At 39.2% G+C, this 17,437-nt stretch overlaps 1 long non-coding RNA gene across 1 annotated transcript; it reads right to left on the reverse strand.

Moving 5' to 3' along the window:
• Nucleotides 1–2: 2 nt before the first annotated feature.
• On the reverse strand, nt 3–16,276 carry LOC122868415. Its single transcript, XR_006376103.1, has 4 exons — nt 15,880–16,276; nt 14,590–14,720; nt 1,019–1,055; nt 3–909 (listed from the first exon to the last, which is right to left on the reverse strand). It is a non-coding gene; the product is annotated as an uncharacterized LOC122868415 (long non-coding RNA).
• Between the last annotated feature and the right edge of the window lie 1,161 nt (nt 16,277–17,437).

Here is a 17,437-nt window from a genome sequence, read left to right on the forward strand (position 1 = left end):
TACACAGACAAAGGTGCTGAAAGTGTGCTTTCCTGGAGTGTCTGTCAGAGTGAGTCAGGCAACAGATACAGGTTGCACCCATCTATATATTATACACACACACACACACTGCGTGTAAAGAAGGTTGTGGGAGGTGACAGTGCAGCAGACACTCTGGAGTCTCTGGATTCTAATAACACACCGCTGACAGAGAGAGAGACGGGTGTACAATGCTTTCATGTGGCACACAGTTGGAAAAGGGAGGAGAGACGTGTGTGTGTGTGTGTGTGTGTGTGTGTGTGTGATAAACAAGCTGCTCTCCAGGCTCTCAACCAACCAAACCCACAGGTTAGCCAACAAAAAGAGGGTGTGACGAGGAAGAAAGCAAAGACAGGGACATTTTCAAACAATGTACCAGGACCTTAGAAAATTCTCTTTGTGACCTTGAATGAGATGTTTTGGTAATTTAAAAGGAATGGTTCAGCATTTTGGGAAATACTTTTATTCTCTTTCCTACCAAAAGTTAGATGAGAAGATTGATATCACTCTCATGTCTGTATGGTAAATGAAGCTACAGCCAGCAGCCGGTTAGCTTAGCTTAGCACAAGTTCAAATTCAGTTCCGACGAACACTTGGAGGGCATAAAATCTGGATGAGAGCTGAACCTCCTTTACAGTCTCATCCATTCTGTCAAAATATCTTTCCATGAACCGCTTGGCTGTGACAAGCTCTGACTTTTGCCTAAAATGCAAATCAGCTGGCAGGGGCACTCCAGCAACTCTCCATTGTGATCATTTAACAGACACAGCTGTGCACGACAGCTCCACTCCGCGGCTTTCACTTGAAGAACTCCCAGATAAACTTAATATTAGCGACTGAGGCTTTAGCTTCATCCAGCCCCATCTTCAGGTGCTCGAGTTCCTCCTCCTCCTGTTGGCACGGTACAAGTTACATGTTTAGCCATGCTTTGTGACAGGATCAACATGAAATATTAGTAATATAAAAAAAATTTTTGTGATAGAAAGAACATAGTTCTTACATCCTTGGCAGCCCCCAACCTCTCTCTGTGTCTGCCTCTTCAGACAAATGTGGAAAAAAAAAAAAAAAAAAACAAAGTTAAGAGAAAGCACATGATCGCATGACAACTCACAGATGTATGACTAACCTTTTTAAAGCTAGGGTAGGTGATGCATTTCAGAAGCATTTTTTGATATATTTGTTGAAATTCTCTTTACATCCCGACAGAAATCAATAAATCAAATGCTCGGGGAAAAAAAAGACAAAAATCCGGTATCTGTGGCTGTCGCAGGCCTGTAATAAGCCCATCCAATCATTTCATATCTGGCCTGCCTACCTACCAGGGACGTGCACAGACCTTTTGAGGAGCTGTTGCTCTAACCTTTTTCCAAGCTGGTATTAACCTTAACACCGCCATCTATCAGTCTGACTGTAAAAGACGTGTACCGTATAGTGATCCCACCATTTCAACATGGCACAGTGGCCCTTCATTTAATTACTTGCTATAGACAGCAGAAGCTATGTAAAGCATTCAAACTTTGAGGAAACATTTCTGAAACCAAAAAAGTGAAAACCACAATACTCAAACTTAAACATAAACTCTTTGGACTCAGATGATTATGAGTTGATATTGTAAACGTCATGTAAAGTAAAAAGTAGATTTTGCCATTGGAAATGTAATATACTTCACTGTATCATCCAACAGCAAGTTTTAATTGTACTCATATCTCCATGAATGAATCCCACAGACTGTCTGGATTTCCAGAATAAACATTTCTGTCTATGAAAGTTCCAGAGACAATAATACAAAGACAGTTCCAGGCAAAATGCTGTCATTCTTTTCAGTCCACTGGAGTGGGCTATATCTCTTTTGTATGTAAAATGATGCACTAGAATACAGAACAACTACAAAATGTCATAAAGGATTTCATGAACATATTTTCTGGCCTTACCATCCCATATTTCACTACAGAAGTGTTTTACTTGATCACCAGGCTCTCCGGTGCTCTCTGAGCTGGAGCGTTTGGGGTTAGCCCGCTACAGAAAAGCACTCTCTTTAAAATTACGTTAAAGTTGAAACTCATTCACAATACTACGCACAGTTATAATATACTGTGTATTTATCATTGATTGAAATATTCATTTCTAGTTAGTTATTAGCCTACTCCCAGCTTTAAAAAAAATGCTTCTGCTAAAATAGGCCTACTCCACATTCAATGAATTATGTAGGAAATGGTTGCTTGACATTTCTATCACAGTGCGGCACCTGCTGGTAGTCTGAATCCAGCTCTGTAAAGGTGTGCTCCCCTTAGCTGCCTCCCTCAGCAATTTCTCTCTCTAGGTTAGGCTGCCGATGTATTAGCCTAGCTAGCTAAGATTGGTGCATGTGATAGCATAATAGAATATAGCAATATTGCGCGACGTGATGCAAACGTGACAAGCTGCGCATTGTTCGGAAGCATATGTGGAGATTTTTATTCACAGGGCATCCTTTTGGTTATACCAGGGGTTTTCAAAGTCTGAGACTGTGGGCCTCCCCTCACCCCCCGTTAGTTTTACTTGATTAGTTTCGCTCAATTCCTGGATGCCTATGGGGTCATGATTATATTGTTTGACCCCATAGACACTCAACAATTGAGCCAAGGTAGCCTAATATTGCTGTTTGACATAACTTCAGACTACACCAAATACATAAAACGGTCTGTCCTAAGGCATTTATTAGTTTCTGACTCTAAGCCTCCCCTGAAACGTTTTTTTTTGGGGGGGGGGCCCTATGGCCCCATCTCTGTGTCTTTCGGAGGCATGTCAATCAAAAAGTAATAAAAGTTTGGATGATATGGCGATTTATTTTAGCAATTACGGGCTACTCGTATTTATGTAGCCACAACGGCATAAATAAAACATTTACTTTATTAATGTTTTAACTCCAGAGGGGCAGCTCAGCCAAAGAGGGCAAATGGGCTGTTGCTCGGGCAACTTTAGGCCACCCTTGTGCACGTCCTCGCTGTCTACCTACCTGCCTACCTGCATGCACTCTGCCCGTGCACTCATTGCAGGTGAAAATGTGTTTTGGCCGAGTGGCTTTGGAGGGAGGCCTGAGGGGGGGGGGATTTATTTCGGGTGGGATACTTTCAAAATCTAGCTGTCTCTTGCTAATTGTCCCACCGTTAACCTACCCTAGCTTTAAGGCAGAGGCACATGTTGGCGTACAGCATGGAGGAATTTGCCTTTACTGTGGCTTTCTCAAAAATGAGGTTGATGAGCGTCCTCAGCTTTCAACTGCACAAGATTTCACAGGCAAACATTGCATTTGCTACTCCTTTACATTTATCTTACAGCTGTAGTTAACATTTTTTTTGCTGATTAAGAGTTTACATAATAATTTCTGGTGTAAAATTTATGAATGTTATTTTTTTTATAATTAAAAGACCCTTGAATTTGCTTGTCACCCATAATCAGTCAACGTTAGCTTATGCCAAAGTGTTAGCATAGAGCAGCAGAGTGTATGATCTATTGGGAGCTAGAAGCTAAAATAACAGATCTCTCCAAAAATGTTGTGTATTGTGAGGCTGCCTCTTTTTTTTTTTGTCTTTGAATGAACACAAACTAAACTACATTGTAGAACTGACATTGTCCTGTTCATTCGCGGTGCCTGACTTGAGTGGCAAGCTAACGTTACTGTATAGCAGCTGCATTTTACAAAGTCAGCAACCAGCCTCACTGATTTTTCAATCTGGTGTTATGCTTCCTCACATTACTTCTCAGATGGTTTGGCGTAATGATGATCCACTTGGCTGGTTTTTCTTCATTTTGCATTAGCAAAAACAACTAATGGCCTACATTACTTACAGGTCTACAGGGCAAGCAATGGGTCAAATGGACAGTACGTTTTACAGTCTCCCTCTGCTGGAGTTCAAGGCACAGGCAGCCCGGTGCGCTTATACACTGAGAATTTTGAAGTCTAATAGATCATTACAGATCGAATATTAAATTTTCTGCTGGCGGCATGGCTTTAGGGATGGAAATGTCTGTCCGTCCACCACTTTGGTCCAAACTGAAATATCTCAATAACTATCAGATGGATTGCCATGGCATTTTGTACAGACATTTCTGTCTGGAGGACCGAATCTGCCAAAATCAAAAATAAATAAATTAGTTAATATGTCATAAATGCACCAAAAATAATATTAAAAATACATGTAGGCATTAATGAATTGATAAAATGTGACATTGATATTTCTGTTTTAATTTGTTTCTGTATTTATTTACCTTTGTATAAATTCCCTTCTTTATTTACTTTCCCATTTAATATTCCATTTTATTTATTCATTTTTAAATTGATTTATTTTTGTATTATTTTCCCTTTGCATATAAATTCCCCATTTATTTACCTTCCCATTTAATTTTCTATTTTATTTATTAATTTAGTCATTTATAAATTCATTTACTTCTGTATTTTTTCCCCTTTACATTTCCCCCTCTATTTATTTTACCAAACTTATTTATTTCTGTATTTTCTTTTGACATTTGTTTATGCATTTCTGCTTCATTATGCAAATGAGGGGGCTGTCATTCAAAGTGTGCCATGGGGTCAACTTCTCACCTATTGGTTGATCGACATCAGAGTGCATAGATTGACTATGGGGGTGTCTGGTGTTAAGGATAGACATGTTAATGAGATCCGCTGCTTTAGGGCAGCAGTCCTGGGAAAAGAGATCCGACCAGGAAGAAAGAAAAAGACAAAACAGAATCCCTGAACTGCCAGAAGGCCGCCTCGCCTCTAAGACAACCAGCAGCTGCTTTGTGTTAATTTATCTCCAGCAGGAGGAGACGGTAAAGAAGAGAGCGACTTTGATAGAAAGTTGGTGTGTTATGCTAATTCTTGTCTCATTTGTGGTCTGATAAACAGTAAATCAAATTCAGTGCCCCATTATCACCATTTTTCAAACTACACATAATATAGCCTCTATGCTTGACTCAAACTGTATATTCATAATCCTTCAAAATGAAGTTTCCCATTACTCAACACCAGTGACTCACATAGTCGATCTATGCAATAATAGGCGAATATGGGGCCATTATTGTAGCAGAACTATTTACAAATGTGAGCGGTGAGTTGTTTAACTGTATCTCAGTCTGTGTATGCGGAATCAGATTTGTAAATGCGTAAAAAAAATCTCCAAATCTGTATTCACATTTGCAAGTGTATCGAGATTTGTGAATGCGTAGACAAATCTGTAAATGCGTACATAGATCTGTAAATGTGCAGATAAATCTGTAAATGCGTATATAGATCTGTGAATGTGTAGACAAATCTCTAAATGCGTATATAGATCTGTGAATGTGTAGACAAATCTCTAAATGCGTACATAGATCTGTAAATGTGTAGATAAATCTGTAAATGCGTACATAGATCTGTAAATGTGTAGATAAATCTGTAAATGCGTACATAGATCTGTGAATGTGTAGATAAATCTGTAAATGCGTACATAGATCTGTAAATGTGTAGATAAATCTGTAAATGCGTACATAGATCTGTAAATGTGTAGACAAATCTGTAAATGCGTACATAGATCTGTAAATGTGCAGATAAATCTGTAAATGTGTACACAGATATTAATGGCTGAAAAGTATTTTGCTCCAAGAGCTGGAAATACAGACGAGTCATCAGTTACAACTCAGACGGACCTCTCAATAGGCCGTCCTTTTACAGGTGACTTACTACACTTCTGTCGTGGCAGAGATCTGCAAATGCGCGTGGTGATCTGACTGTGTGCCTCAGTAGCTATACAGCCGACAGCCTATGATTTTAAGCGTGACATTGCTGGGCTGGCTAGTGGTAGTGGCTGCTGTTGTGCCGATGCAAGGCAGACTATGATGGAATCTTAGAGGGACATTTCTAGGTTAACTACGACTCCCAGGGTGCACTTCGACATGAAACATCCAGTTTAAAAATCTGTCACATGAGCCCGTAACTGTGGGCAAGAGCAGCAAAGCCGAGATCCTCCCAGTGGCACTCTTTTCCCAGGAAATTTGGCCCCACCCTAGTTGACAGCGAGTTGAGGGAGGCGTCTCTCAACTGCCGAACGAGTGCCGCTCCCCTGCCACAGGCTGCCACTGGCTGCCAGTGCAGTCTACACATTTACAATCTATGTACGCATTTACTGTTTTGTCTACACATTTGCAGATCTCAAATCTCCATACGGTTGCAAATCTGAATACAGATTTGGAGATTTTTTTTACACATTTTCAAATCTGATTACACACACTTCAGATTTGGAATTCACATTTGCAGATTCCTGTACACATTCACAAATCTTCATGACACACTTGGCAGCCCCTCTTATTTGCATAATGAAGCAGAAATGTATAATGAAAAGTCAAAAGAAAATACAGAAATAAATAAGTTTGGGGACATAAATAGTGGGAAAATAATCCATCAATAAATAAATTTAAAAATGAATAAATTAAATGGAAAATTAAATGGGAAAGTAAATAAATAGGGGAATTTATATGCAATGGGAAAATAAAACAGAAATAAATACATTTAAAAATTAATAAATTAAATGGAAAAGTAAATAAATAAGGGAATTTATGCAAAGGTAAATAAATACAGAAGCAAATTACAAGTTAATTCAAGTTACATTTGATTAATTAATTCATACCTACATGTATTTTTAATATTATTTTTGGTGCATTTATGACATTAATTTTCTAAATTTATTTATTGAGTCATTTATTTTAATTTTGGCAGTTTCCTCCATATTCCTGGCCCCCAGAGAATGAATACTATTGACTTTGGCTTTCTCTTGACATTTCCTTTTGCACCACCAGCAGGTTGACATTTTTGGCATTTACTGAAATATCTTTAGATATCTATGAAATTTGGTACACATATTCAAACCCCCCTCAGGATAAATTGCACCACCATCAGGTCAAAATTCCAATTTGTCCAATACTACAACCCTAATGACATTCATATCAGCCTCAGCTACTTTGTGTTTATTGCTAATTAGCAAATGTTAGAATGCTAACATGCTAAACTAAGACGGTGAACATGGTATAAACACTATTCCTGCTTAAAATGAGCATGTTAGCATTGTCATTGTGAGCATAATCGGCATGGCTATAGACTCGTGGGTTCTTACAGTAATTTGGAATCAAAAGTATGCCCTTGTGTATTGCTTCATACAAAGTCATCTCCCAGGTGGGTGGGGGCCTTTTCTCCATAAACAGGACTGTAAAATGATACAGGCTGTAAAAAATGTAGTTTTAAAGGTGTAGTGAAGAAAAAAAATGTGACTTACAGTAGGGAAGGGCAGACATCTACATTATCATATCATGTTAACCTGAACCCACAAGTGTGCAGGGTGTGGACCCCAAACCACAGATCCCCTAGGACACCTTCCATGTTTGTTTAGGCTCTTAGCTTCCTGTGCTGAGCCCTCAGCTTCCAGGTGTCAGAGAGGAATGTATCTGAACATCACAGGGAGACAGACAAAGAGGGCAAACAGGGACTTGTAGCAACCTGTGACTGGTACTCCACAAGGAAAATGGTTATTATCAAAGCCATTGTGGGTTTCTGGTTAACAGGTTATGGTTTAACAAGCAACCAGTATATTATATTTATGCAACTAACAGCAATTTGAACATGACAAACATACCAGGTGGATTTTGTGATTCTATTTTTCATGGCTGTGAATTCTGTGAATCTTACGACCTGTCCAGTCACTTTCTGCCCAAGCACGTGGAGAAAATGAATGCCTGATCATTCATAACCCCATGAAAAGTTGGACAAAGTGTTTGGAAGGTGAGCTGATGTGACCGTTTTACACTTCTGCTCTTTGGCATTCACAGGTAGGCTGCAGAGGGTGAGACGAGGTAATGACATCAGCTGCTGCGAGCTGAGCGGAGAGGAAAACTCAGCAGTGGAAGGAAAGTTTATAACAGTGTCATGAAAGATTTGGAACTGACGTTACTTTCCTTTCCCTGCCTCCAGCTATGATCTGCAAACTGCACTTGGACTGATATGCGCTTTTGAAAGCCGATACTAAAGCCGACACCTGTATTTTTTTTTTTTTTTACAGCGGAATGCCAATCGGAGATGTATGGTGCCAATATGAAACGTCAAACTATGGGAAATAATACAACTACAAAAACACTCCACACCAATTCAGTGAGAGGGACACTTTGGGATATGTGAAGAAACCATTTCACAGAAAATGAACTTGAACCTTTTGCACCCAGTCGATACAGTTTGCATCAAAAATAGCGTCGTCAAACCAGAACACACTGACGTCATGAACATACTGCTACAATTAGCACAACTTACTTTTTCCAGTGATAACATACACATAATAAATGTCAGTAAATGTGCTTAGAATCTTGCCTAATAATCAAAATAAAAATAATAAATAATATAAATAAAAATCTCCTGTATCAAAAGTAATCCAGGTGACTGTTGTTTGTACATCCATTGTTAATGTTTACACCGCAAATATATACCAGCAGTCAGTTAGCTTAGCATAAAGACTGGAAACAGGAAGAATCAGCGCACTAATTAACATGTTATATCTTGTTTAAGTGTAAAAACATCAATTAGCCATTGTACGGGGGGTTATTTTTGGCCAGGAGTCTCCGCTGGTTGCCTGGCGAATGCTCTCAGATTAAACATACGAGATAAAACATGTTAATTAGTTAGCTTTGTTATCTTATGCTAAGCTAAGGTTACCAACTGCTGGCTGTAGCTTCATATTTAGCATACCGATATGAGAGTGGTATCAATCTTCTCATCTAACTTTCAGCAAGAAAGTGAATAAACATATTTCCCAAAATCCATGTTTCTTTGCTAGCAGTCTTCATCTTCACTGCCTTTGTTGGGGCACTGTGACGTTTGTTGGTGCATTACCGACACCAACTGTCGAACTGCTCGCACACATGCACAATACAGACAAAATGGGGACCCATTCATAGAAACACTGCTCCCTAATACTACTACTGGTCATAAACAGTGTAACTTTAATAGTTTATTCTATAGTGAGCAGTACATTTGGATTTAGGACCCTTTTTTCTAAACATTTTGCATAATTTGCTGACAGGTGTAGTGTTGCAAGACACTGTTAATTTTGCATCTGTAAAATACAGACTGCAGTGTATATGCCATGGACACTACTTTTTTTCCTTCCACTGAGGACATTTCTGAGGGTCAAATTAGCTGGCAGAAATCAAAATCATCATCTCAGCATCTGGGATGAAGGATCCCAGATGCTGAGTCGCCTGTCTTCCACTATAGCTCACTACACGGAATAAAATTAGCAATTGTCGCGTCCGATGCCCATTTTCTATCCCTAATGTCCCATGACTGTCGCGTCAGGCCATTTTCAGGCTGATATCATGTGGTCTGATCCAGGCTTGATTATGTTTCAGATATTTCTATTGAATTTTCAGAACAGAAATCAGCAAGCAAAGCATTCTCACAGATTCACTTATCATACATACAAATATTGACATTGGACAACATGACTACCAATATCAGCCAAATATATCGGTCTAACGGTTCCATAGTGCATTACACCAACCCCCACATCTGCATACACACATACATACATACAAACGCTCTCACTCACACACACACACACACACACACACACACACACACACACACACACACAAGCAAAGCGCTGCAGTATCTCAGTTACACTTAAAAACTAAGCGTGTATGTGTTTTTGCGCCGCATGGGTCAAGTTTAACAAGGAAATATAAAGTGACCCCTACTGTTTATGACTTGTTTTAATTAATGTGTTTTTTCCCCATGTCTCTCTCTCTCCCTCAACATGTCTCATTCTAGGAATCTCTCTCTCTCTCTCTGCTTTCTACTCTGTAGGGGGTCACATGCTGTCATCTGCCCAGTAGCAAGTTGTGAAGTCTTCAGTTTAATGGTTTTTACATTTTTGTCCTCACGCAAGCTCTTGAGTTTTGCCCCTCCATTTCCTATTGGTCTTCCACATACTTGCCGTTTATTTTTCTACATAAACAGTAATATATGTACTTATCCGCAGTCTATAGTGAAAAGCTCACGAGTGAAAATCGTATTCCTGACGTTTCCATATTAGAAAACATGGAGGAAAGCTGCTTATAATAAACACTATTTATGAACATCTTGCTCATATCTTTAATAAAAATAAAAGTCAATGATTTTATATCCTACTGTTGCTAACAAGTCACATTATACTCTGTGCTGTTACAGGGTATCTGCAGGTCTTAAAAAGTTTGACTAAAAATGGCCTTAGGAGGCTTTATAAAGTCTTGATTTTCATTTTCAGAGATCTTACATATATTCTCGTCCCTGCCGTAGGCAGTCATGTTAGTTATAAAGTGTTTTTGTATGTGATTGTGGGCTGTCGGGAGATGTTACACACCTATAAACTAAAAGCGGGATTCTTGTGACAGTGGGTTGTCCTGCAGGAGGCTCTTCAGTCCTTTTTTGTGGAGTTTCAGTCTGAACCATCAGACCTGCAGCACACACTGTCACTACTGCTAGTTACAGTAACTAGAAAGCTCATCCACTCATAATGGGCAAGTGTCAATTTTAGCAAAAACTTAAATGAAGTAATTGGTTAATACATCCATCCATTTCCTGCCCCTTATCTGGGTCTAGGTTGTGTTTATTTAATTCATATCTATTTATTATCATTAGAAATTAATCAAGGTATTTAAGGCTGGGAAGTACTGAAAAAGTTGATATAATAATTATTTTATAATTCCAGGCCATATTGTTCCTACTGGTTTTACTTCTTACTTTCATACTTTGGCCAGTATGACAGTGAAAAAGGTATCAGATTGCATTCTACGTGGTTAAAAATGTAGAAAAAGGTCTTAAAAAGTCTTAAATTTAACTTGGTGAACCCTGCAGAAACCCGTATTAGCTCACAGAATAATTAGTACAGGAGCATCACAGGGCTGCGCTTTATCCCCTGTTCTAAACACTTCACACAGAGACAAAACAACTACAAACTGGGAGTAAACCTAACCTTACCACAGCTACGCTATTTGTGATGGATAGATAGATGGACCTACTGTCTGTATTTTAAAAACCAATCAAACACAATCTACGTGGTGTTTATTAAAGATCAATGTTTGGAATATAACAGAATAATAATACTGATTTGGGCCGGTACTGTGGGCTAACAATACCGAGGGCGCTCATCTTCAGGTTGTCTCCACATTTGGACACACACGAAAAGGTGGGGGAGCTGTTGTATGCAAAAAGCGGGAGAATTTAATATGCTCAATATGTGCACAAATACAGGCACTCAATGGCATGAAGAACACAGAACAGCAGCTACTCTGGATTGCAGCGCGTTTTAATCTCGGTGCTCTTATGAAGTGTACATTGATGTGTCTCTAGAAATAGAGAAAAGGCAGAAAGTGACATGATAAACACGTCACAATATAAAACCGGGAATACAAAACAATAACGGGATACTTGCATTATTGATAAAGAGTACTGAACATGTGGCCTTCTAACATGGTGACATATGTAACCCAATTTAAATACAGTTACAATATTAGCAAGGGTAGACATGCTGAAACACATAATAATCTGGAGGAAGCCCTTAATGGAGCAATAATATGTCAAAATTGAATGAGGTGATAAGGACCATCCAGGTGAAAACACACAATATACAAAACTATATACACTTGCATATCTATTGCAAGTGAGGTTTAAATGAAACAAGACAGATCGAGTTTCTCATTACGCACATGAGGGGACACTGTGGCCAGGCTAAATATCCCTCTTGCCTCCGTTTGTCGGAGGCGGCGATCAGGTTCAGACTCGAGGGTGTGATGAGTTCATACACTTAAAGTCCGTCCAAGAGTGTCCCTGTTGAGTACAATGTGCAGCCGGGGGGCTCGATTCGTCCCGTCCGTTATGCTTTAATGTTCGATTATCTGACCGAGGAGGGCGCGTTTAGTTTTACCACTACAATTTATGCCAGGGGCACTCAATGGCGTAAACGTCCCTCTTATAAGCGCAGTGAGGGTAAAGTGGGTAAAGTAACACTTTTACCAGGATTCACCACATGTCCATATTCGTACACACACACACACACACACACACACACACACACTGGTTAGGTCGAAACCAAGTCTACAGTTGGGGAGTATACGAGCAACTTCTCACCAAAGTGATAAAGACTTGACCTGTTGAGGTCATAGTGGGCATCCTGCTGAATGTCAACGCAACTATACACAAAAAAAAAACGAAAAACGAAAGAAAGGACGAGAAACTACACGGTAAAAAAGGTGCTGGGGCAGCTGGGTGCTGCCAAGTGCAAATGAAGTAGTGAAAATGCTTTTAATAGACATAATTCAATTGTCACATCTTAAATATACTAGGCTTTCTCATGTTTTAATTTTATCACCAGCTTTGTGGCCTAACTGTCTCAAATAAATTGATTAGATTAAATTAAGTTAAAATGGCATGGAAAAAATGAGCCAGTAAACTTGATTAGGATTTTATGCAAATAATCAAATGGTGTAGAGTCTCAGAGTTTAGTGGCCGTTACCAGAGAATAATATTTGCAGTTGGATGGAGGTCAGGCTGATTTTATGAACTTTGTGCTTCTATAAATCCACTGTCAAGCTTGCGAGCTTTAATATTTTTTCTTTTTGTATGTTATTTTTTTTCCCAGTGATAAGGAGGTGAGGCAGGAGAGACAGATAAAAGTATATTTCATTTGTCAAAACCTTCTTAAAGTAACATTTAACTTTAAGAGTCCATGTAAATTTAGCTGATATTTTTCTTGCTTTGAGCTGTGCATTCTTTAAATCCCGTGCTGAAAGTGAGACCCACCCTGCCCCCGTATGTTCTTTGGATTACAGATTTTGTCTTAAAGTCCCTCTCCACTCAGAAATGTGTTTGTCTTATTGTCGCATGTTTGAGCTTCACTGTGCAGAATGATGGATGTGCAGAGTTTGACACTTTTCACATTCATCTGCTGAAGGGGGAAAAGTCTCCGTGCTCCAGTTAAATCTCCGTTTAACACATGGATGGACGAGAAGGATTTTGTGACATCACAACTGGTTTGGAAGCCACTCATGGGCCAGTACGCAACTTACACGAGGGTGATGTGGACACCTGATACTTCCAGCACAAATGCGCTGAGATTTCTAGTGAAGTAGGAGACATTTTGCATCTAGCTGTTAACTTTTAAACAAAACTTACTTGCATATTCATAGATTCTATATTTTTCATCAAGGGAGAAAGAGTAGATATCATTTTAAGAATATGTCAGTAGTTTAGTGATTTTTTTTCATGAAAAAAAACCCCATAATGAGACACGTAATTATTCAAAGCAGAGTAATTTATATGTCTTATAAAATGTCTGGAGGGGATCTTTAATACAATTCTTACATGGCAGAGAGTTATTGGTGGGTGTAATCATTCCTTCTCTCCATACAAACTCTGTGAACAGAGCTGTTACTGTTAAACGGAGTCAAATTTAAGAGAATTGTGGGGAAAATTGTGATGCAACTCTCCTGTTTGTGTGTATTGCATCAAATCTACATTGAATAATTAGTTAGCATTAACACAATTCACATTTTAACAAACACATTGAAATTGAAAAACAAATATAATGCTAATATTCAAGTCACTTATGTTCAACCAAATACATTAACTAAGAGTAAAGTCAAAAATGTAAACATAGTAAACCAAATCAGAGGTAAACAATTTCTGAGACATTAGAAGAAAAAGACTTGCTGTTGCCTCCACAAAACTGACTGCAATGTGTTTCATATCAGTTTCCAAAAATCTAACATCTATAAAATTTCAGTTTAACCATTTAATTAGAAAATACAGCTTACTTAAAACCCTTCACAGCTCCTACACAACACTCATTCTGGAACATACTTAACTAAGCTTTTCATACAGGCACTACACAGCACGGACGCATGTATTGAGTGTCCCAGCAAAGTTGTCAGTAATCACAGTTTCCAAAATGACAAACCTCTGAAAAGACACTCATGACAATATTAAAGTGCAGCTCAGTGTCCATGAACGTCAAATAAAAAAAAGTCCCCACGCCATTGACAGAAAAAACTTTAAGCTCCACACTATACCCCACATTCTGGAACACAGTGTGAACACACAGTAAAAAAGATCCTTGCACAAGCCGTGTCAGCCCAACACCCATCTCTGATTATCTAATGTACTTGTAGGTTGATTTTAGCCTCAGCGTTTTAAGTCTCAGGAGTTTGAAAAGTTTGGAAGGATACTTCGAAACATTTATTTATATTTGTGCATGAAAGCACAAATATATATTCAAGATATGTCAGGTGATTAAATTCAGATGATGCTTCATTTCTTTAGTCTTGCTGGAGTAATACATATCATCCTATTTTAAAAAACATAAAAATAAATCAGCTACAGGCTGAAAAGGACACATTCCACCAGTATGCCACAAGGAAGAGCAAGTTTAGCTTTAAATCATTTTGTAAGCATAAAATAAATGTACTTGTTTGTAAACAACAACAAACTACTTAATCATTTATTAATATGAACTTGGAAGCTTAGAACTTCCGTCTCACCTGAATGCGTTCCATTAACACACTCTTGCCTCGCTGACCACTTCTCCTTGGAGTTTGCGCTGCACCCATCCAGCTGTGACACAGATGTAGACTCAAGGGGCTGGACAGCATCTTCTGAAGTCTTTGTTTATCTGTAAGATAGGAACTTGTTGGTTACTCTGACATACAGGAGGTGTACAAAATACAAGAGACGTCTTCCAATATGATAAAACGCAGTCCTACTTTGTGTTCAAAGTTTGTTGAGACCATGTCAGAGAGGGATGACTCAACTCTACAGTCATTTTAGTTTAGCAAGTTTAACGTAAGAGTTAACACAAATATTTGAACCACTTGTACAAAAATAATAGAAAATATCTCAAATAAATAAGATAACAATACACAAAAGCCCTTAAGAGTGTTTCCCTTATAACTGTGGACCTTTTCCAAAACTTCATCATGTTTTTTCTCCAAAGATTAGGAATGGTGGGGAAAGGCTGTGGGTGGATGTCAGGCTGGATGCTGCAACAGTCCAACACGGTGCTCTGGCTGGCGGCAACAGTTCAGAACGAAGCTGCAGCAGGCGGGAGACATTGACTCCTCACGGGGTCCAAGTCTAATGAGTACAAATGTCTATCTCCACAGTCAACCAAAAGCTTATGTGCTATATCACACCAAGGTAGTTTTAACTTGTAATGTAATGCGGGCTGCTGCCATGGACTGTATAAAACATGGACATAGTGTCCGTGACGTCACCCATAGGTTGAGAAGCTCAAAGTGGGCGGCTCCGACCGTCACATCTTGGCAGTCCCTGACTCTGGCTAATCCAAAAATTGGCAAAGAGCTGGAGCTGAGGCGGGCCGAATGAAGCCTGCTTATGAAACTAGCTAGCGGCTAGCCAACTGAGAGGGCACCCACCTGTCACTCAAAGCAACGTCCTCAATAATGCGTAACTTTAAGCCTTAATATAATTTATATAAAAAAAATTCACCCCCCTCACAGTTGTCATGAACGGGGAAATTAGCTATAGAGACCAAAACAGTTTTTTGTACCAGGCTGTAAACATGTTTATTTCTGCTGTGAAGTTGGGCGTTTTAACATGGGGGTCTATGGGGTTTGACTCGCTTTTGGAGCCAGCCTCAAGTGGCCATTCGATGAACTGCAGTTTTTGGCACTTCCGCGTTGGCTTCATTTTTCAGCCCCGGAGGTGCTTCGCTGCTACTACACTGAGAGCTATGCTAACATCGCTAGCATACAAAGGTTTACAAACTGCACCAAATTGGTACAGTAATAAAAATACACACACATATTTACCTTCTGCAGGCTCCAATAAATCCTGGGATTATTCTCCATTAACCGAAATTATGGACATAATTCACTCTCTGACAACATCCGCTGTGTTCACATGTCTGTGTCTGCTTTACCTCAGACAAGCCTGCGGCTCACCTTGTGGTGTTTCCTCTAAAACTTGGATTAAAACCCAAGCGGCAACCTCCGGGTCTGAAAAGTGAAGCCAATGCAGAAGTGCTTTAAACCTGCATTCTTTCTAATTGCCAGCAGGGGGCGACTCCACTCGTTGCAAAAAGAAGTCCGATTGTATAGAAGTCTATGAGAAAATGACTTGATTGAGAACTGTAACATTTTGGTCGCCTAAAAATGTCTTGTTCAGCATTCACTTGTACGTTGAACTAAAAGACACAAGGAGTCGGCTGTTTTTCCAGTAAGTACAATTTGTTTTAAGCCTGTTTTTCGCTAGCCAAAATTAGCATCCCTGTTATTATCCCAGTTAACGTGAATTACGGATGCATCTTGCTAACCAAGCTAGCTAGCTCCACCCTCTAGTCCAAATATGGTCACTTGGCTCCAAAAAACCAAGATGGCGACGGACAAAATGCCAAACTTGAGAGTTTAAAGCAGTAGTCCACAAACCCGGTGGCTAAGTCCACTTCTTTTATACAGTTTATGATTAAAACACTGCAAAAGAGTACTCAACGTTACATCTTTTATGTAGAGTATAATTCATGGGAGACTCCATGTACAACCGACCCCAACTAAGAAACTGCACTGCCAGCAAAACCAGCTCAAATCTGCTTGTGCAGGGCGGGTTGTTGTTGAACTTTTGATTTAAGCGCTTTCCTGGAGTTTTGTGAACTTAGCTTATTACAGAGTTTTATAAAACACAATTTAATTTCTGGCAATAATGAGTTGTTGAAATCTTTACACTTATCAGTTAGGTGTGACTTAAATAAACACACATAAACGTATAGTTAATTTATTTGAGCAAATCTACATTTTAAATGTAGGTAGTATGAACTGTATCAGTGAAGTGCTGCTTTAAAAGTCTCCACCACGTCTCTGTAGGCAGTTGTGAGCGCGCTAGGCCCTTTGCTTTATTTTTTTATTTTTGCTGTTGTTGTTGTTGTCTTTGTGTTTTGCCCTTTTTTCAGCAGACAGTGTTGCGTTGCCATGTTCCCTCAGCCCCCCCACGGGCTTCCATCAGTTCATTAGGACAATACGACGTGTCTGAAGTCTGTGAAGCAAGGTATTCCATCAAACTCCACAGTGTGAACTTCGCCAAAGGCAACAGGATGCTGCTCCAAGTTGCAGATTAAATACGTCGGGGCTTCCTGAAAATTCCACTGTCTGGCTTTTTGAAAGAGATGCTTGATCCTCGGAAGAGAATAAGACAAGATCTGTAAAATATATATTATGAGGGGCAGGAGAACAGTGTCCAAAAAAATTATTTCCTCCAACATTGTTTTACCAAACAGCTTTTTCAATGTGTAAATAATTAGTACGTGAGTCATCATTTCTCCCTACATTGTGCTTCCTCAAAGATTGAGGGTTTGCCAGAAATGTAAATGTCTATTTC

The sequence above is a fragment of the Siniperca chuatsi genome, linkage group LG21, assembly GCF_020085105.1.
Source record: "Siniperca chuatsi isolate FFG_IHB_CAS linkage group LG21, ASM2008510v1, whole genome shotgun sequence".
Taxonomy (NCBI): domain Eukaryota; kingdom Metazoa; phylum Chordata; class Actinopteri; order Centrarchiformes; family Sinipercidae; genus Siniperca; species Siniperca chuatsi.